At 35.8% G+C, this 22400-nt stretch overlaps 1 protein-coding gene and 1 long non-coding RNA gene across 2 annotated transcripts in view; one reads left to right on the top strand and one right to left on the bottom strand.

Annotated features, from left to right (window-relative positions):
* The window catches only part of LOC125268566, a 33406-nt gene extending 16451 nt beyond the window's left edge, over positions 1 to 16955 (top strand). The window contains exon 3 of the long non-coding RNA XR_007184929.1: positions 16588 to 16955. This is a non-coding gene — a long non-coding RNA (uncharacterized LOC125268566). The remainder of the gene's footprint in view (positions 1 to 16587) is intronic.
* The window catches only part of sorcs3b (sortilin related VPS10 domain containing receptor 3b), a 112091-nt gene that overhangs the window by 81492 nt on the left and 8199 nt on the right, over positions 1 to 22400 (bottom strand).

The raw sequence follows: 22400 nt of genomic DNA on the forward strand, positions 1-22400 counted from the left end.
CACCCACCAAAAATAAGAAAAACCATCAAACTTAGTTTGATATAAAACCGACTAATGAACAATACAGCCACAATAAAAAAAAAAAAAAAAAATATATATATATATATATATATATATATATATATATATATATATATATATATATATATATATATATTATCAGCAACAAACAAAACAAAGAACAGATGAATGATTTCAGACCCCGCTACTTATTCTCTTTGTTCGTGGTTTGTATTTAGACACGTGCAGATACGTCACAGTTCATTAACATGGCTTTCGCAACATTGGATACACATGTCCGTTTTAAACCCAACTTTGTCCATGTAAGAAAAAAAAAAAAAAACAATGAATAGGTAGTTCATAGCAGGGGAATCAAAAACAAAAACAAAATAAATATAAACAATCAGACTCTGTCAGTTTGTATATGTGTGCGTGTGTGTGTGTGTTTGTGTGTCGGAGAGTGCGTGTGCTAGATTGTTTGTGGAAATGAATGAATGGCTTTGCGTCACTGACCCAAGTGCAGCTGATCACAGGGCTATTGAAGAGTGTCTAGGGACCGTAGTGGACTCAACGATGATCCTTGTAACGACTGGCTTTCCCATTTGGACGGCTTAGCGATGCTTTAACGTGAAGGTAACTTGGTAACTTTACAACTTTGCACCATTTCACATGTTCAGTGCAGCAGGTCTGGATGGAAGCAGCCGACAGGAACACGAGCCACACCCCACACGGTAACACGCTCGACTTCTCTCCCACCACTCTCAACTCAGCTGTTCACTTGTGACGTCTCTCCTCTTTCCGGTGTGTGAGCTTCACCTTATATTCACTTCCCTCACTAATTGATATGCACGCCTCCGTTTCACCGTTCGTGCATTAAAGTGAAAGTAAACAAATGGCATCCAAACCCGGACTTTTCCGTTCTGCCTCAATACCTTGACCTTATTGTTGAATAAACAAGCTTATATGTTTCAGTGAGTGTGCAGTTATTTCCCTTCAGTTAGAATACAGTGTAATGACTCTTTTGCCATTAATATGTTTATAAGCAACTGAAAAAAGCACAAATGTGAGGGCATGTCAATTTTGACTTCAAAATTATGTGAAAATCATTCTGCCTACTCATTCACATAAGACAATAAATTGATTTAAATTTCGTAAGACACTTTTTGTTTAGAAAGACAGTATGTGTGGAGGTGCGAATAATCCTGAATAATGCTGTGATTCACACCTGAGACAATGAGCCACATAATGAGCCGCATAATGAGTCTTTCAGTCAGTTATGTGAGAGGGAACTAAAGAATGTGAGGACAAAGTAGTTTATTTTGTAGTTTATTTAGAATATAAATATTAGAATATGTGCTACCCAAACTGACGTGAAACCGGCAAATGTGACAACATAGAGGAATAAAATGGATAAAGCAGTTGAATCTCACACAACACGGCCAAAACTAATTAATAATGAGAGCAGTAGACGCATAATTTGGAATTACTTTGCTTATAAAAATGATGAAGAACCATCAAACTTTGCCAAGCACCTGTCACTTGCTCATCCTGACTGACAAGACCAGATCGACAGGTCAATGCGTCAATCAAACGATCAAATTTAGACATTTATATCAATGCATGCAAGTTACATAAGATCATATCGTTAAGATAACATGAAAGCTCCAGCGTGCGTTTGAACCAATTATGTGTTAGATCTCATAATATTTGTACTTAAAGCAGAACTAAGTAACTTTTTTACCTTCATAAATAGTTTTTTGAGTCCTTACGATGTTTAATTGACTTGAAGTGGTGTGTTTGAAGGCGTGCAATAACCCCCTCTGGCACGTCTACACCACAAAACAGCACTTGCAATTTGAGCTGCGCCGAACCCACACAATCTCGCCTCATGTTCACATTCACGCGAGAGTGACAAAATGCTTTACGGTAATTCAATATACACATAGCGACCTCACTTTATAAAACAATTTTGAAAATTACCCACCGCCATCGAGATTTCTTGTACTGTATTTGCAAAACTACTGCACTGGTGAGCGTTGTAGTCGTTGTAGTCCAGAGCTACGCTTTGGAGTATTTACGCTAGTGTGATTCACTGAAGGAACCTGTAGGGGGAGCTTCGCAAATCTTACTGAGTTCCGCTTTAAGTTTAGGTAGTTCTAACAGTAGTATTCAGGTACAGAGATGCTAGTTTAAGAAATTAAATAAAGTAATCAAATGTAAAATAACACTGAACACTGAAACTGTCACTGTTAATACATTAAATAGGTAAATCCATACGATTAATTTAAAGTTACAAATGTTATTTAGACAGACAGCAGCATGTATTTTTGGCTTCACAGATTCAATAATAGGCTACTACACATGCGAATGATACTATTAAACTTTTTAAATTCACAGACATTACCGACTGTGTTTATGTGAATACTCACTAAGACGGACTTTTTTTTGACAATTTAGTGTGTATTTGACCGTTTGAGGTAAAACAACTCAATTCGTAATGTGTGAGCTCTATACAGGCGTTTTGCATGTGTGTGTGTTGTTTGTTGTATAAGCGCAAAGAAACCATCTCTCAAAGCGCTCCCAAGAACGTTACTACTGAATGCTAAAATCACTTGGATGTTAAAATTGGCAAGGTTTAAAAAGATGTGGGCAAGTGATTTCCGTCAATTATCCGAAACGCGCACGAGAGTGTTGTATCACAGCGTGCTGTACTTAAAGTGCTCTATTTTCATGCACTAATTTTGTACTTAATATACTAAAGATTCTTCTTTAGTACTTCTTAAGATAATCTTAAGAACATGTAAATGTACTCATTTTTTAACATTTTTAAAATGCTATCTCTGTATATTAAAGGTCCCGTTCTTCGTGATCCCATGTTTCAAACTTTAGTTAGTGTGTAATGTTGTTGTTAGAGTATAAATAAAATCTGTAAAATTTCAATTTCAAAGTTCAATGCCAAGCGTGATATTTTATTTAACAGAAGTCGCCTACATCGAACGGCCAGTTTGGACTACATCCCTCTACTTCCTTCTTTAATGACGTCACTAAAACAGTTTTTTGACTAACCTCCGCCCACAGGAATACACAAAAAAGGGGGCGTGGTCTTGTTGCGCTCCCACGGAGAAGAGCAAGAGTTGCGTTTGTAGAGTGTGTTTGTCGCCATGTCGTCGAAACGCTGTTATTTTCATCACGCAGTCCAATCACCTTTGTTTGGCCTTCCCAGGGACGCTGTACTTAGAGATCAATGGTTACAATTTATGTTTAACTCGGTTCCCACATGTAAAACTATGTGCAGCACATGTTTACAATAACACTGAGCGCATGCATCTCCACGTTATGGTAAGAGGCGTGACCTTTCCGGGCAAGGTGCGCTCAGAGCTGCTGTCGAATCACAACACAGGAACCGCTGGCACAATCAGAACTCGTTACATATTTCTGAAGGAGGGACTTCATAGAACAAGGAAGTCATCAGCCCGTTATGACAGTGGAAACAGCGGTATACAGATAAGTAAATTATGTGAAAAATACTGTGTTTTTTACACGCGAAACATGAACACATGTTATATTGCACACTATAAACACAATCAAAGCTTCAAAAAAACACGAAAAACGGGACCTTTAAAATGTATTTAGTTACCACTTGTAGTACATTATGGGTTCAAGTGTGCTATAAGTGGTAACCAATTACTGATTTGATGTGATAATCTGTGTTGATTAATTTGCTAATAAACATTTGCGGTAATTTCCCACTTAACATGAAACCTGCGAGAAATGAGTAAAATTATGTGCAATACTCGAGCCAAAATTTAGACCCTGTATGGTAGCCTATCGATTTAATACCGATATAACGGTATTAGATTGTGGTACCGTACTGAAGCCAAAATTGTGGTATCAGCTATCCCTAATATACAGTACTGGTCTAATTGGACAAATTACTATTTTTAATGTTTATAAAGGAAGTCTCATGCTCTTCAAGCCTACATTTATTTGATAAAAAAAAAACCACAACAGTAATATTGTGAAATATTATTACAATTTAAAATAATGGTTTTCTATTTGAATATACTTTAAAATATAATTTATTTCGTAATGCAAAGCTGAATTTTCATCATTCATTGCGAACAAAAGCTTCATTGATGTGCTAGGCTATTTCACAGTAAACACTTTATAATCGGTCCAAAACAGGCCAAAGAAATCTTGTCTAAACATTAATATTACCTCTATGACATTTTATGTATCATATTTGTTATATTATAGAGCCTATAAATGTTAATGTGCAGTTTAATACGTTGCTAACACATTTTATTTCAGTACTTATTACATATTTCATTTGATTTAATCTCAGTATAGCAATATACTTTGGGAAAATGGCATGTTTACTAATGTAAGTTAAGTGTAGTAGCCTAAACGAAACCGCGTGTCTGTCTGTCTCATTCATTCACACAGAGACACACAGAACATGCAGGATTCACATTTAAACAGTATGTTTGCAGGTTTAATATTCACAGCCACTATATCGCGATTAGAATAAAGAACTTAAGAATAAAAAAACTTACCATTCACAATCATCGGCTTGATCAAGTTGACCCTCGAAATGAAACTGAATGTCGCACTCTTCCAGAATTTTTCCTCACCGTGTCTCAAAATGATGTATATTAATCTGATTAAGCTTGATGCATTTTTTCGAGTTGTTGCATGGATCACCTCAGAATTTGCCTTTGAATAGTGCACGGCTCTCTGTTGGGTGGCCGCATTAGCAGATAATGAGGTGACTCATGAATGACTGACATCTCTCTCTTTTCAAACATTACATAAACAGAGAATATTTGTTTTTGATTTGAATTACATTATTTAAAACCTGATATTTTAATGTTTCTTTAGACATATGTCTCATGTTTGTGTGATAAGTATTCACTAAGTTACAGTTAATTTTCTAATGAGTATCAGAATGGACTTTGAGAAAGAGACCACAGATCACACATAATGTTAATTTTCTTTATTTTGTGAAAAGCACAACAATTTTGTTTTTACTTTGAGTGCACACAAATAAAAGTAGACATTCTGTAGTTTCAATTATTGTATTGCTTTTATCTGTGTAACAAAAAACGACGGCATATTTTAAATCGATTTTGCTGCTATGTAAAATGGGTTGGGTTCACCCCCAAAAAATTCTGTCATTAATTACTCACCCTCATATCATTTCCACACCCCTAAGACCTTCATTCATCTTCGGAACACAAATTAAGATATTTTTGATCAAATCCGATGGCTCAGTGAGGCCTCCATTGACAGCAAGTTTATTTACACTTTCAATGCCCAGAAAGGTACTAAAGACATATTTAAAACAGTCCATGTGACTACAGTAGGTCAACCTTAATTTTACGAAGCGACGAGAATACTTTTTATGCACCAAAAAAAAACAAAATAATGACTTTATTCAACTATTTTCTCTCTTCCGTGTCAGTCTCCGACGTGCGTTCAGGAGAGCACCGCGACGCATGCGTGACCCATATGACCCGGAAACGCAGGGCTGTATTTACAAACAGAGGAAGACACACGCTGGACCCAGGAGCTAACGTTCCGACATATGACCCAGAAACGCAGGGCTGTATTTACAAACAGAGGAAGATGCACGCTGTAGTCACATGGACTGTTTTAAATATGTCTTTAGTACCTTTCTGGGGATTGAAAGTGTAAATAAACTTGCTGTCAATGGAGGCATCACTGAGCCATAGGATTTTATAAAAAATATCTTAATTTGTGTTCTGAAGATGAAAGAAGGTCTTACGAGTGTGGAACAACTTGAGGGTGAGTAATTAATGACATAAATTTCATTTTTGGGTGAACTAACCCTTGAAAAAAATCCAGCAAAACGCATCAGCGCATTTGCCGGCCTCAGGGTGTTAAACATAATCCTCAAGTACACATCCACATATGAATATACATGTATGAATATACATGTATGAATATAAACAACCTTCATAGACATCACTCTATGATGATCCTCAGTTAGAGCACAAGCAGGTGCACATATCCACACACATTCATACACACATACACGCGCTGTGCATAAAGTTTCTGCTGAGGGCAGCAGCCTTCATAATGCTGCCAACAGCTGGGAGGTTTATTTTACCGCATGATATAAAAAGAGACCTTCATGTAAGCATACACATAAACACACACACACATATTAATCTTTATGTGTAACCAAACTTAGACATTTTGTGTATATGTTGAGCTATATGGATTTATATTGTATTCTTGTGCATGTACTTTTTGTTTTGTTTATTTTGAGTGTTTGTTTATTTTGAGTGTCGAGTGATATTCTACAGCTTAGAGAACTGGGCGAAGAGTTTAGGTTGCAAAACTCCTTGAATCTTTAGTCATGTTCCACGCTCCATTTTTCTGATGAATCACTGGCACATGAGCTTCTGCCAGCATACATACACAAGCCAATCATAAAGTTAGTAGGGGTGCTGTTTTTGCTATACTTGTAAGGGCCAGACTTCTGAAAATGTCTTCAAAAATTTCCTCTTAAAATTCATTTTTGAGAAAGGTCTCACTTGAAATAAACGTCCATGTGGCATGGCAAGTAATATCTTGATTAAAATCCTACACTTGGGGGCCCTAAGCAAAACTTTGTGAAGGGCCCCCTCTTCGAAATGACCCCCCTCCCCATCTGTTCTTTCAGAGCAGTTTCACTGTCAACAAACAACAAACAGTGAGTTGAATTTCAATAAATATTAGTACTAATGACTAAACACACATACACATAAACACACACACACATATTAATCTTTATGTGTAACCAAACTTTATGTGTAACCAAACCAGACCCTGAATAGTCGACGATTCGAATCTTCGATAGGAGGAGCCTGATTCGACTACCAATCTCACAGTCGAATCGTCGCAGAGGTGTTATGAAACGAGATATGGGGGCGCTCAATATCTGATTTTACATAGACATACCGGTTCTTTCCCAATAGGTTAATATAAAGCCTATTATGTTAATACTATAAATAAAAATGTGAAAAGAAAGAAGCTTTAAATAAATATTTTTAATGTGCGTGAATAAATCCAACCTGTGACCGATTTAAGTTTCACTTCCATGATCCGTGACCGACAGAGGAGCATCTTTACGGCAGGGATTAAATCTTCAACAATGTCTGGGATAAAGTGTACAATTGGATGCACTTTGAAATGGTAAAAGATGATCAAAAAAACATATGATGCAAGTTGTGCCAACAGCTCATGTCCTATAACTCAACAACGACAAACACTGCGGCGCGCTTCTGCCGGCCAACGAGCTGACTATAGCGCGCTATTTGAAAAGACTCAAACGGACACAGGCAGATCGTGTGAAAAACTGGATTTTTCTCTCTCAGTCAGGTAGGGTAGCTAGTGATTTCAAACTATTTCAGCCGGATGTAATTTGATTTTTGGATGCTGTTAATGTTTAGCTAAAAAGACTGCCACTCCAGTTTAGCGTTTATTGTCTCTGCAGTTAAAAAAACAAGTTGACAATTCTAGCTATACTTTCGTTATTTTAATAATTTCTTTCAATTCTAATTTATTTATTGATCACTCTGTGTTACCTAATTTAACTATTTGTGGCTTGTGTTTTGAATATTCCCCTGCACTTCAGGCATTTTGCAGTTTGACTTGATCATATTTCATTTTTTTAAATAGGCTATTTTCATTTATTAGAACGGTATATTCTGTTCTAATTCAATTCTGTAAATTAATGTTTGATAAAAAAAATATATTTTTTAAATTAAATTCTGTAAATTTTTTTTTTTTTTTTTTTTGGTGCATCAATGTTGTGCTGTAGATTAGTTAAAGCTTGCTCGCACAGACAATTTAGCCGATGTAATTTGATTTGCCGACATATGAAATGTATATCTATCTGCAGTGTGGTCTTTCTGCAGTTATTAATATATATATTTTAAAGTTTATTGATCCAAAATGTTTTTATTCATTTTCTTCTATATCTTTGAGAGTGTTCTGTACATCATGGCTGTGAATGTTTATCCACATTGCTTTTCATTTGTTTAAAAAAGATAAAATCATTGTCAGTTTCGTCTATCACTTGACAGGCAATTTGGTCGGTTTATTAGAAAGATGTTTCTCTGTGCTGTGTGTGAAAGAAAATAAAAGTTGTCTTAAGCCGTGGGTAGATTATAGCCAGGCCTTACTTCATTCAGCGTGCGAACCTTTCAAAGTCCATGCGCACTCTCCCGCAATTATGATTCAACTATCAGTCGAATATAGGCAATCTGATTCGAATTGGATTCGACTATGTAAATCCGTAGTCGAGGACACCCCTAAATATCACTATATAATATAAACATATTTTTTATAACATGCAAATATAAATGCAGATTCAACCTTAGGGGAGTCATGTGGAAATTTCTTTTTTCTAATACGTAATGATTTATATTTATTTACAGTTTTTCTCAATTGCTAAAACACTAAACCCTATTGTCTGAACCAAATGCTCAGTTGCCTGAACCCACTGATTGAATCAATCACTCTTTTGGCAAAACCATAAGCACTTTTCACCTGTTTAGACACAACTTGCCAACACATTTTCATTGTGATGCACCCGTGCTGCATAATGGTGAGCACAGGTGACAAAAGTCAAACACAATTAAAGCACAGATGTCACCACTTGAACACAACAACTCAAAATTGATCACACTTGTGGCTAATGATGTGAGGGAACATATAAAGTAAGCCAGTTCAGAGAGCACTTGTTTGTGAGGCCCTACAATGGATCGAAAATCTGAGAGGAAGAGTTCGTCCTGAGAGGAGGTCGAGGTGGTCAGCGAAAGACCAAGAACAGTAATATCTGATGAAATCAGAGCTACTGTGATTGACCATGTTCTTGTCCATGGTATGAGCATGAGGGAGGCTGGACAAAGGGTACAACCAAACATCAGTAGATTAACTGTGTCCACCATAATCCGAAGATTTAGAGAAGAGAACAGGTAATTACCTTTTTTTGACATTATAGTACAGTATGTAAATGTTGACAGCAACTACTGTATGATATACTATATACTGTACCACAGTATACTGTAAGTAAATATGTTTCAGTACATCACTGTACCAATATACTGTAGTATTGTAATGGAGGGTTGGTCTAACTGTTTGTAGGCCTAGTATTCCATGTATATTTTTTGTAACTCCATGTTCTCTTTTTTCAAGACTGCCACATGGGGGTGGGAGGACAGGTATGTTCTCCCCACACCAAGAGACCCTAATTGTTGATATGGTCCGTGAGAACAATGCCATTAAACTGAGTGAAATTCAGCAGAAGATCATTAAGGACCATGTAAATTTTGAGGGTATCAACAGTGTCAGCCTCTCTACTGTTCATCGTGTCCTCAAGCGCAACAGACTGCGCATGAAACAGGCTATACAGAGTGCCCTTTGATCGCAACTCAGACAGAGTCAAAGAGCAAAGATTCCAGTATGTACAGGTTGGCATATATCCAGACACATTCAATGTTGATTACTCTAAGTAGTGATTTACTGTAGTGGCCTAAATCACTTTTTCCGTATCACTTACAAAACTATATCTATTTCTACAGAGGGTTTTTCAGCTGAATGCAATGGAAAGACCCCATGAATACATCTACATGGATGAAGCTGGGTTTAATCTCACCAAAAGGAGAAGGAGAGGCCGTAATGTGATTGGCCATTGGGCCATTGTTGGTGTTCCTGGGCAGCGTGGTGGCAATGTCACATTATGTGCTGCCATCAGCAATCATGGGGTTGTCCACCATCATGCCAACCTGGGGCCCTACAACACTCACCAGCTCCTCATTTTCCTCAAATACATGTTAGATGCTCTGTTAGGGCAGCAGGATGAGCATCCCATCTATGTTGTTGTTTGGGACAATGTGAGTTTTCACAGAGCCCTCCAGGTTAGAGAGTGGTTCAATATGAACCAAGGTTTTATTAATCTTTGCCTTCCACCGTACTCCCCTTTCCTAAACCCCATTGAGGAATTCTTCTCCTCATGGCGTTGGAAGGTATATGGACGCCAACCTTACACCAGGGTAAATCTCCTGCAAGCCATGGGACTTGCCTGTGGTGACATAGGTGTGGAGGCATGCCAAGCCTGGATACAGCATGCCAGGGGGGTTTTTTTCCCCCCGTTGCCTGGCCAGACAAAATGTGGCCTGTGATGTGGATGAAGTCCTGTGGCCTGACCCAGTACGGAGACATGATGCTGTGGCTGAGTAATGCATTTATTTGTATATTTTTGTACTTTATTTTTACATGGGCTTACTGTACACAAGTGGCAAACACATAAGATTTCTGTTTTGTCTTTTTGTACAAGTGCTAAATGCACAGGTTTTTTTTTGTTTTTTTTTGCAACATGCATTTAGCCTACAGTGAACAATAAACATTTATTTCTCCAGCTTCATGTCCTGAGCATTGTTTCCTATTTTTCTACGTAGTGTTTAGTGACTGTTCAGTAGTTTTTTTTAATTTTGATTGACTCTGGGCACGATTTGACAACATAGTTCAGTTTTGAGCACAGATTGAACTCTCTTGAGGTGAAAGTTTGGTTTTGCAAGAAGAGTCTGAGGTTTTGTGACTGTAGCTTAAAAATTGGGTTTTGTGTTCACAGTTTAGAGAAAAGGAGAGCAGCTTTCAATAAATGTGTCTTAGCAATCGAGGAAAAACTGTAATAACTGTTTTGAACTTTGACATCATGCATTGTGGCAGATAATGACATGCATCTTCTTGACATATGGTTATATTGCTTCCAAACAATGCTATCTGCCTGGAGCAGAAAAAAATAAAATAAAATGCACCAAGAACGAATAAGGTACATATTTTTGTAACATTTTAAATTTTTTTTTAGTCTTCTTGACAAAACAATTCATAAAAAATACTCCAGTCCAGATCTCCAAGTTCACTATTAGTCAACTGTGTTTTATTAGAAATGCCCCATGATGAATTTAATTTTCAGTATACAATATATGAAAGTATAGCTGTCAACGAAAATTTTGATTTTATTTGCACCTTGCATATATGGAATATCATTATCATTAGTAGGGGTGTCCTTGACTACGGATTTACATAGTCGAATCCGATTCAAATCAGATTGCCTATATTCGACTGATAGTCGAATCATAATTGCGGGAGAGTGCGCATGGACTTTGAAAGGTTCGCGCGCTGAATGAAGTAAGACAACTTTTATTTTCTTTCGCATAGAGAAACATCTTTCTAATAAACCGACCAAACTGCCTGTCAAGTGATAGATGAAACAGACAATGATTTTATGTTTTTTAAACAAATGAAAGGCAATGTGGATAAACATTCACAGCCATGATGTACAGAACACTCTCAAAGATATAGAAGAAAATGAATAAAAACATTTTGGATCAATAAACTTTAAAATATATATATATTAATAACTGCAGAAAGGCCACACTGAAGATAGATATACATTTCATATGTCGGCAAATCAAATTACATCGGCTAAATTGTCTGTGCGAGCAAGCTTTAACTAATCTACAGCACAACATTGATGCACCAAAAAACAAACAAAAAAAGGATTAATTTACAGTTTTTTTTTTTTAATTGCTTTGGTGCAATTTTCACAACTAACTTATAAATTTTCAAAACTCTTAGTACTAATCTTACAACAGATCATCAAAAGTGCACTTTTTTCAAACATTTCAGCATATTTTCAATTGTGTTAGTACAATACACAAAATCACAAAGAATCCTTTTCACAACACAAAATAAGTGTTTCATCTATATAAATGTTTCATTCACAGTAACTGCCTTTCATAATGCTATTACTATCAAACTTTTGATTTGCATCTCTTTTCGTTCAGTTTAATACATTTGTCTATTATTAAATACAACTGAACTTAATGGTTAATCAATGAATCATTTGGTACACCTATCCATGGGTTTCAAAGACGTCACTTCCGCTATGCCCGTCGCCATATTTGTGTCCGGTCACAGCTGCGCGCTCTGTTTAAGTCTATGGTGACAGCAGCTACAACTACCAGAGGAAGGCCAGCAAAACACTCTCAGAAGGTTCACAACAAATTTACAATATGTCTGGGATATGTGGTGCTGTTAGCCGTTTCAACAGTCGTCAGAACTACAAATTTATTTGATCCCAAAGGAGTTAGATCGGCGGAATTATTGGCTTCATTCAGAAAGGACCACACCACTGGCAGCCAAACAGCAACGCACAACATTAATAACTGCTGGGACTGTAATTTACATTTATAACGAGAACACTATTGTAATAAAATGTTGTGAATTCTCTATGTTGTTGTTTCAGCGTGTTGTTGTGGGAAGAGGGCGTCTACTGGAGTTAAACATTGATTAGCCTACATAACTTGTTCAAACTTCACTTGTGCATTCGCGTAATTTTGTGCAGATAAAACTTATACTAAAAAAAGTATAAATATCTGATTATTCTCATAAAGGATGTGTTTCGTTGAGGAAATAACCCACAGAGCTGATGATCATATAGCTTCAGCGCGAGCGCTCAAAAAGTAAGGCAAAACATTAATATGATTGGGACTGTCCTCTTATAAATTATATTATAGTCGTATACTTGTAACATAACGTTGTGAATTATTTGGGCTTATTTGCTGTGTTTCGGAGTTCCATGACGTTACTTCAAGTTCATATATGCGTGATTTTGTGCAAATACTAGTTGTAGTATTATTTTCATTTTGTATAAATATCTGAATTATTTTATATAGGATGTGTTCCGTTGAGTTAATTAACTTTCAGTTTATGAGTTTTTATTCTCTTCAACTTCAGCGTGCGCAGCTCAAACAGCAATGATTAAGTCATTAAATGTTTACAGTAATATTAAAACTTTCGTATTTTTTTAAAAAAATGAATGCATTATTTTTAATAACTAGCTCTTATAGTATTCTCGTATTATATTCAGGAACACATGGTTTGATTAATAAGGATCACGAACAATAACAGATTTTTTCCTCAAATCATCTCATTTTGATAACAGTATTATTTGAGCTGCACGCGCTGAATGAACACCCGTAAAATTAAGCACTTTGCTAGAAGGTTAATTAACTCAAAGGAACACATCCTATATAGGGTAATTCATATATATTTATACAAGATAGACATAAAATTACAACTTATAGCTATTTGCACAAAATCATGCACGCATGTAGGCTACTTGAATAGTAATGTAGTCAGCTCGTGTCGTGAATTTGTTCATCCTGTAATAACACGCCGAAACACACCAACTAGAATTCACAATATTTTAATACAATATTGTATACAATTATAATGTTATGTAAATTACAGTCCAAGCAGTTATTAATGTTGTGCGTTGCTGTTTGGCTGCCAGTGGGGTGGTCCTTTCTGAATGAAGCCAATAATTCCGCCGATCTAACTCCTTTGGGATCAAATAAATTTGTAGTTCTGATGACTGTTGAAACGGCTAACAGCACCACATATCCCAGACATATTGTAAATTTGTTGTGAACCTTCTGAGAGTGTTTTGTTGGCCTTCCTCTGGTAGTTGTAGCTGCTGTCACCATAGACTTAAACAGAGCGCGCAGCTGTGACCGGACACAAATATGGCGGCGATAACATACAGTGACGTCACATGAAACCCATGGATAGATTTCTATAGATATTGATTTTATAGGCATAGTTTTATAGAACATATTTGCAATTTACGTTATGGATAACCAAATGTAACAAATTCTTTTTACATTATAAGCAATTTATCTCAAATTTACCTAGATGATAACCACAATTTTCAAAGTGTGTGTGTGTGTGTGTGTGTGTGTATGCGTGTGCGTCTGTGGTCCTGGTAAACACTGCGTTGTGAACCAAATGTCCCCATGAGGAAAACAGCTTATAAATCTTATGAAATAAAATTTTTATAAAATGTAAAAATGCAGAAAGTTTTCTGTGATAGGTAGGTTTATGGGTAGGGGATAGAATATAGCATTTATAAGTAAAAATCATTATGTCTATGGAAAGTCCCCATAAAACATGGCAACCCAACATCATTTTACATTATAGAATGCCATGTGATGCTGTAAGAAGAGGCATTACCATGGCAGAGACTGACACATTTCTGTAACTCACCCTTCATCAGTAAAGATCAACTACAGTATAGATTCAGTCATGTGGTATGGGAACATTTACTGTATTGCCAGCACACTCTGTTCTACACAAAACCTCATGACTGTGTCATACTTTATCAAACCTTTTGATAGCATTCTGAATAGATATTATTACAAACATTATGGATTTTATGTCAATTATGTAATTTAGGTAATGTAAGTGTTTTTTCTAATGTGGCATCTGTAGCCTGTGATAACTATGATAATGATAATTATTTCAGCAATAAGGGTGATTTGAAACATGTATCTTGCATTGTTTGCTGTTGGATGAACTGATTGTTAAAAGTACTAAACTGAAAGAAGATCATACTGTTGTGTTTCGGTGATTAAACCAAATGTTCCCATTACATATTACAATAATCTTGTGTTTGAAACAAAGATTATGTGGACTGAAAACATGTGCAACTGACTGAAAGCATTCCATCAAGTTTTGAAAGAATGGCTAGCTGCGTTACAAGTGTGATCAGTTTGGATTTTTGTACTAAGAGTTTTGAAAATGTACACCTTACTTGTGAAAATAGTACCAAAGCGAATAAAAAAAAAACTGTATAGTATACCATGCAACACTGTAATACTTCATACTGTGTCATACTTCACACCTTTTGATAACACACTGAATAGATACTATTACAAACTTTAAGGCTTTTCTGTCAATTATGTAATTTAGGTAATGTAAGTGTATTTTCTAATTGTGGCATCTGTAGCCTGTGTAAATGTTTCAGCAACAAGGGCGATTTGAAACATGTATCTTGCATTGTTTGCTAATGAATTAACTGATTGTTAAAAGTACTAAACTGAAAGAAGATCATACTGTTGTGTTTCGGTGATTAAACCAAATGTTCTCATTACATATTACAATGATCTTGTGTTTGAAACAGTGATTATGTAAAATGAAACTTGTACAGCTAGAATGAAAGCATGAGATCAAGTTTTGAAAGAATGACTAGCTGTGTTACAAGTGTGATCAGTTTGGATTTTTGTACTAAGAGTTTTGAAAATGTACACCTTACTTGTGAAAATAGTATCAAAGCGAATAAAAAAACCTGCATTGTAACTCACCCTTCATGTTTAAAGGTCAACTATAGTACAGATTCAGTCATATGGTACAGTGAGATCATTTACTGTATTACAGCAAACTCTGTTCTACACAAAACCTCATGACTGTGTCATAATTCATCACACCTTTTAATAACACTGAATAGATAATACTACAAACATTATGGATTTTATGTCAATTATGTAATTTAGGTAATGTAAGTGTATTTTCTGATGTGGCATCTGTAGCCTATGTAACTATTTCAGCAACAAGGGTGATTTGAAACATGTATCTTGCATTGTTTGCTATTGAATGAACGGATTGTTAAAAGTACTAAACTGAAAGAAGCACATACTGTTGTGTTTTGGTGATTAAACCAAATCTTCTCATTACATATTACAACGATCTTGTGTTTTGAAACAGTGATTACAGTATGTGGAATGAAAATATGTAAAACTAGAACGAAAGCATGAGATCAGGTTTTGAAAGAATGACTAGCTGTGTTAGAAGTGTGATCAGTTTGGATTTTTGTACTAAGAGTTTTGAAAATGTACACCTTACTTGTGAAAATAGTACCAAAGCAAATAAAAAAAAAAACTGTAACCCCCCGGAGCTATGTGAAGTATGTTTATGATGGATGGATGTGGATGGAGACACTTTCTTCAGTTCATACTTGTTGATCCCGCTCACTGCCATTATAAAGCTTGGATGTGTCAGGATATTTATTAATATATCTCCGATTGTGTTCATCAGAAAGAAGAAAGTCATATATACCTAGGATGGCTTGTGGATAAATAAAGCTTGGGGTAATTTTCATTTTGATAGTGAACTAATCCTTTAACATACAGTGCATACCTCATGACTTTATCTCACCTCACGTAAAGATTATAGGTGGTCTCTCCAAAAGGAATATTCATGGTAGGAATATTCTTGTAGTTGATAGACTTGTAGACATGTATACTGTCTACAGTATGATGTAGACATCATACTGTTTTTAAAACAATGTCTTGTTAAAACATGTATAAGTGCTTTAACAGAAATACAGGTTTCTATACTTCAGCAGAATGACCTCATAGTAAGCGCATTACAATGTGTAAATAACACACACTTTAGTTTTGTATAAAAACCGAGAGACAAGTCAAAATTATTTTCTTAAAACAATCCAATTTTAGTCCTACTGAGTTATTGGTGCCAGGCATTTTTAACATGTTATACACAGCAGTGAATAAGCATCTTCAGACTAATGACTTCAGGGACCATGTGATGTATGGGTGTATATCTGCATGTCAAAACAAGCAGTAAATAGAATCTGCCTTTGAAAAAAATAAGCCTTTTCTCCTTATCCAAATCAATGTGGTTTCTGTGTTTCTTTGTCCATATGAATAGGACTGTCTGCCCTGTGAGACCAGGTCACCTCAAAGACAATAAAAGCACAGAAGAACCCTATGAGATACAGATCTCAACTATTCACCCAGAGAAGGCCAATGCTATACCTCCACACAAGTAGGTGGTGCTGTCTCAATGTCTCTAAAAACAAAAACAAAACAAAACAACAACAACAACAACAAAACTATACACTTTCTAATGGCTAAAAAATAAAAAGTAAATACCAATAACATACTCAGATGAACCAGACTGATGCATGAGCCAAGATAAATTATATTTATATTATACTATGGTGTTCAGATGTTCAGTAACACTTTACAATAAGGTTCCATTTGTTAACATTAATTAACGTGAACTAACAATGAAAAATAATTCTAAAGCAATTAATCTTAGTTCATGTTAAAGTTCCTCTAAGCGATGTCACACATTTTTAGGCCAAAACATTTTTTGTCACATACAGCAAACATCAAAAAACATCTGAACACAATGTAAAAAAACGCAGTCTCTGTAGTCGCCACAAGCTCCAAAAACGGCAACAAAAACAAACTGGTGCAGCCTGGACCACGAAACATAATAAACACGCTCCAGCCAATAACCGACAAGAATGATTTTAAATGCGCGTTCATGACTGTTTCAGGAAGCACAGATGGGAGGGGAGGAGGAGGCGGAGGGAGGGTCTAGCTAGCCTCTGTTTTGTTTGACAACACTAAGAACGTCAACAGGAAGTTACTCCACCCAGGATCGCTTAGAGAACCTTTAATTTCAACATTTACTAATATATTACTAAAATTAAAATGAAATCTGTTGACATTATTTTATGGAGCTGACTTCTGTATTTTTATTCACTTCAACAAGGGATATTAAGTACTGTAACAAATGAATTTCTCATTGTTCATTTTATTTAATGCATAATGTTAACTAATGAGACCATATTGTAAAGTGTAACCAGTTGTTCTATATTACATCAAAATTCAATTCTAAAAAATACAAAACTACAGCAATAGCCTAAATTATGTTCTAAACTTGACTAGTGAACCAGTGAATAGAGGGTAAAAATGAAACCACTTTAAATGGCTACTAAATAGTTAAGCAAAGTGTGATGAAGAGCGAGTGGTGCTTCTCCATCCCTCAAAATTGTGTACTTCTTATTCTTTAGATGATGCATATTGTAATTATTCAAGTGGGGTTTTACTTTTTATTTCCTGTTGTTGGAGGAGTGGGGAGTGAGGAGTGAACCTTTAAGGAAAGTGCACACCCTGGAAGGAGGGGAATGCTCATTGTAACTAATTTAATAAAAATCAGTCATGCAAAAGCTATTTGTTTTTCTCTTGTCTGTATGATGTATTTATTTATTGTTTTTAAACTCTTGTCTTAATTATCATTTAGGGAACTTGCTGCAATTTATAGAGAGTCAAGGGGTTAGTTTTACAGAAAATAGTATGTTCCAATTAACTAAAGGTGGGAAAATGTTGTATTTAAAGGTGCTCTAAGCGATGTCACGCGTTTTTAGGCCAAAACATTTTTTGTCACATACAGCAAACATCTCCTCACTTTCCGCTAGCTGCCTGTCCCCTGAACACACTGTAAAAAACGTGGTCTCTGTAGTCGCCACAAGCTCCAAAAAAGGCAATAAAAACAAACTGGTGCAGCCTGGACCACGAATCATAATAAACATGCTCCAGCCAATAACCGACAAGAATGATTTTAAATGCGCATTCATGACGCAATCAAGGGAGGGGGAGGAGGAGGAGGAGGGAGGGTCTAGCTAGCCTCTGTTTTGTTTGACACTTTGAACGTCAACAGGAAGTTACTCCACCCAGGATCACTTAGAGCACCTTTAAGGGTGTTCAGAAGTGAGGCAGGGGGGGAAACAGAGAGTGGTTTGGAGCTTAATGCAAAGGCATTAATGCTGCTTGAGCACTAGAAACTTCGGTATCCAACATTTAGTGAGAGAAGTTGGTTCTAGTTTTAGTACCTCAATAGTGCTAGTTTTTGGAATTTGTTTATATTTTTGCTCTTATCCACTGTTTTATGGGCCTTTTGTACTTCCTTGCATTTAAAGTATTAAACTTCTTTTGGAACGACCTTTAAATGGATGCCTGGAGTGTTTCTCAGGTCCCTATCACACAAAGCTTTTCATATTTTAAGACGTAAATTAGCTGAATTAACATTGTTATGCTCCTAATTGCAGACTACTAGTAGTTTTTAATCAACTGAAATTATTTCTTTTAAGGAAAATCAAAGGAAACTGCACCCCCTAATGGTTTTGTACTACTCTACTAGTGTTCCTTGTGTAACAGAGCCTAAATGTAATGTCTATCTATAGAGCATTTTAGTTTGTTTAAAAAACAACTGAAACAAAAGAGCAAGACAGACAATTTACTCTATAATGCCTGTTTGCTGCACATCATATGAAGAATGAGCAAAAAAGGGAGAAATGCTTTGTTTTTTGCCTTCAGAATAAAAAGCTAGATGTTAAAAATATTAGATGAACAATGAAAAACCTGCTGTGATATTATTGCCCCATATAAAGCTGTAAATATTCATGGCATCTCTCCACAAAATGTTAAACAGTGGTGTTAGTCATTTTAAAAGGATGTAGCCTTTTAGAGGAGATTTATTTTTAAGACCTGCCACAGAGCATTAGCACAAGCTGTCACTGGGGTTAAAGGGCTACAAATATGAGTGAAAGTTTTGCCACTGAGGTAAAAATAGATTGAACTCAGCTGTCATCTGAACAAAGTCAAAATAAAAAGAGTGAGACTAAAACAAAAAAGGTTGCATCATTAACAAGACACCGAAGGGTTACTTTGACTTGAACGTGATCTCTGCTCCCACTTAAACACAGTTTCTGTGATGTCACTTCCTTTCTGTGGCAGAATTGGGTTATAATAACTTGCTCTCTAAATTTTCTGTGACCTCTATGTTATGCTTTTTTATTTTGATCTGACTTCCTTTGTTTCTTGCTCCCTGGCTTCCTTTGCTCCTCTCTATGTCTTTCACTGCCGTTCTCTAGAGTCTGGATACCCACTCGACCTCCGCTGCCTCTGCCTTTAATTAAAAAGACAGAGAGACAAGCTGACTCTCTACAGACCAATAATTAGACACACACACACACGGACACACACAGGTCTCCAAGACATTCACCGGCATACACACAAGCACACATCAGTGCCTAACACACACACACACACACACACACACACACACACACACACACACACACACAATTCCCAAGCACAATTACACACACAATTTCTCTCTCTAAAGACCAATGACAAATGCTCTCATCTCTCATCTCCAGGTCACTTCTGACACTTGCTCTCTACATCCCTGGAAAGTGTACAATGACCACAATTAATCTGCATGTTCATTAATATTCAGTACTGTGACAAAGCATGGATAGCAGCTAATAATGAATAAATCCGTCACCGTGAATCCCATTGGAAGGAAAAACAGGTCACTGGACTGCATACATTTGAATGTGAAGGGGACATGGGTGCTTTCACATATCTTATTTTTATTGAGCACATCTTATTATTCAGACATACAGTGGCCCCAAAAAGTATTTGGACACTTAATTAACTCTACATAATGTTAAAAAAATGTCTATTGTTATGGACTCTTATTTTGATATTCTGTTCATTTTCCTTTAGTTCCGCTTTCCCTGCTCTGTTTCAGTTTCCTTGGTTTCTGATTATGTTTATATTTCGGACTAATTATCATCAGTATCAGCATCTGTATCTTATTTAGTTCCTGATTATCCTGCATATATACTCTCTGTTCAGTTTAGTCCTTTGTTGGTTATTGTTTATGTTCGTGGTTGTGTTTATAAATGTATTCAAGATTATTCTCTTTGGCGTGCAATTGTTACAGCCACCGTAGTCTCAGCCTCAGATGTCATGCCCACGGACCGTTGGCTAAACATCTGATGCATAAGGCACACAAAATGGGAAACATTATTAATTACGTTGCTTTCTATAGGGGATAAAAAAATTAAAAAAACTCTCAGATTTCATAAAAAAAAAAATCTTAATTTGTGAACCGAAGATGAACAAAGGTCTTACAGGTTTGGAACAACATGAGGTTGAGTAATTAATGATAGACATTTCATTTTTGGGTGAACTAACCCTTTCATTTGAGGCAGTTTATATAGCATTGGAGTCTAATTAAAGGTCTAAGGATGACTGTAGGGAACCACTATATAATCTTGTAATATTAAAAGATTGCCAAGCTTTACAACAACATTTTTTACAATGACAAAAGAAGGAATTTTTAATTCCAGATATTTATAATCCTTGGCTTCAAAAAAGAGTTGGGCTGTTTGTTTCACTTTTCCTCAAATTTGTACATAAATCTCTGTGCTGAGCAAATGACAAATTATTACAGTTTCAAACTTATATTGGTACTGGATATTCTTATACTTAGAATGACTGTGTCTCATAAATCATATGATTTTAAAATGATTAGTTAGTGGCACAATACATGAATCTGTAAAACATGGAGTTTAACAAAATATATTCACATTGCTCTGGTAGATTCTAATAATGATTATGAGATTTCAGGGTTTGAGAGAATAAATCCTCAGGTTATGCAACCAGCTCTGCACATTAGGTGACAAATTATAGGAGACAGAATGTGCAGATTCACTTGATCATATAATTCTTAAGAGTGATGCAGGTAAATGGATATGACTTGCTGTCCATAACAGAGGGACAGAAGCTTTAAAATCCCCCTCTGGACTAGTAAGTGTTTGGAACTTAGTTATTGTACGGCAGAAGCTAATAACAGAAATATAGGTAGATGTCAAAGGAGATAACTACTCTACTTTAGATTGCATGAGCATTCATTAGAGAACTTAATTTTGGTATCAAAGCAGTTTGTTGAAACTTTTTACATCTTTCATCATCTTGGAAAAAATGAAAGAAAAGAGAATAATTAAACAAAAGAACAAAAAATAAATAAATATTAGTATTAATATACAGTTCAAAGGATTGGTAAATGAAAGATTAATAATTTTGTTTAAAGGATTAGTTCACTTTTAAATAAACTTTTCCTGATAATTTCCTCACCCCCATGTCATCCAAGATGTCCATGTCTTTCTTTCTTCAGTCGAAAAGAAATTAAAGTTTTTGATGAAAACATTCCAGGATTTTTCTCCTTATAGTAGACTTGAATGGGCACCAAACGGTTGAGGGTCAAAATTAGTTTCACTGCAGCTTCAAATTGTTCAAAACGATCCCAGATGAGAGATAAGGGTCTTATCTAGTGAAACCAGCGCTCATTTTCTGAAAAAAAAAAAAAACGAAAATTATATAAGTTTTAACCAGAAATGCTCATCTTGAACTAGCTCTCTTCTTCTTCTTCTCTATTTGAATTCCAGCAGTGTAGACACTGCTAAGCGTATTACTGCCCTCCACAGGCCAAAGTTTGAACTAATTTTTATATGCAATATGCTAGTGCAAGTATATAACAATTAGTTCAAACCTTGACCTGTGGAGGGCAGTAATACACTTAGCAGTGTCTACACTGCTGGAATTCAAATAGAGAAGAAGAAGAATAGAGCTAGTTCAAGATGAGCATTTAAGGTTAAAACTTAAATAATTTTCAATTTTTTTTCAGAAAATGAGCGCTGGTTTCATTAGATAAGACCCTTATTTCTCATCTGGGATCGTGTTGAACAATTTGAAGCTGCAGTGAAACTAATTATGACCTTCAACTGTTTGGTGCCCATTCAAGTCTACTATAAGGAGAATAATCCTGGAATGTTTTCATCAAAAACTTTAATTTCTTTTCGACTGAAGAAAGAAAGA

The sequence above is a fragment of the Megalobrama amblycephala genome, linkage group LG5 (assembly GCF_018812025.1).
Source record: "Megalobrama amblycephala isolate DHTTF-2021 linkage group LG5, ASM1881202v1, whole genome shotgun sequence".
Classification (NCBI taxonomy): Eukaryota; Metazoa; Chordata; class Actinopteri; order Cypriniformes; family Xenocyprididae; genus Megalobrama; species Megalobrama amblycephala.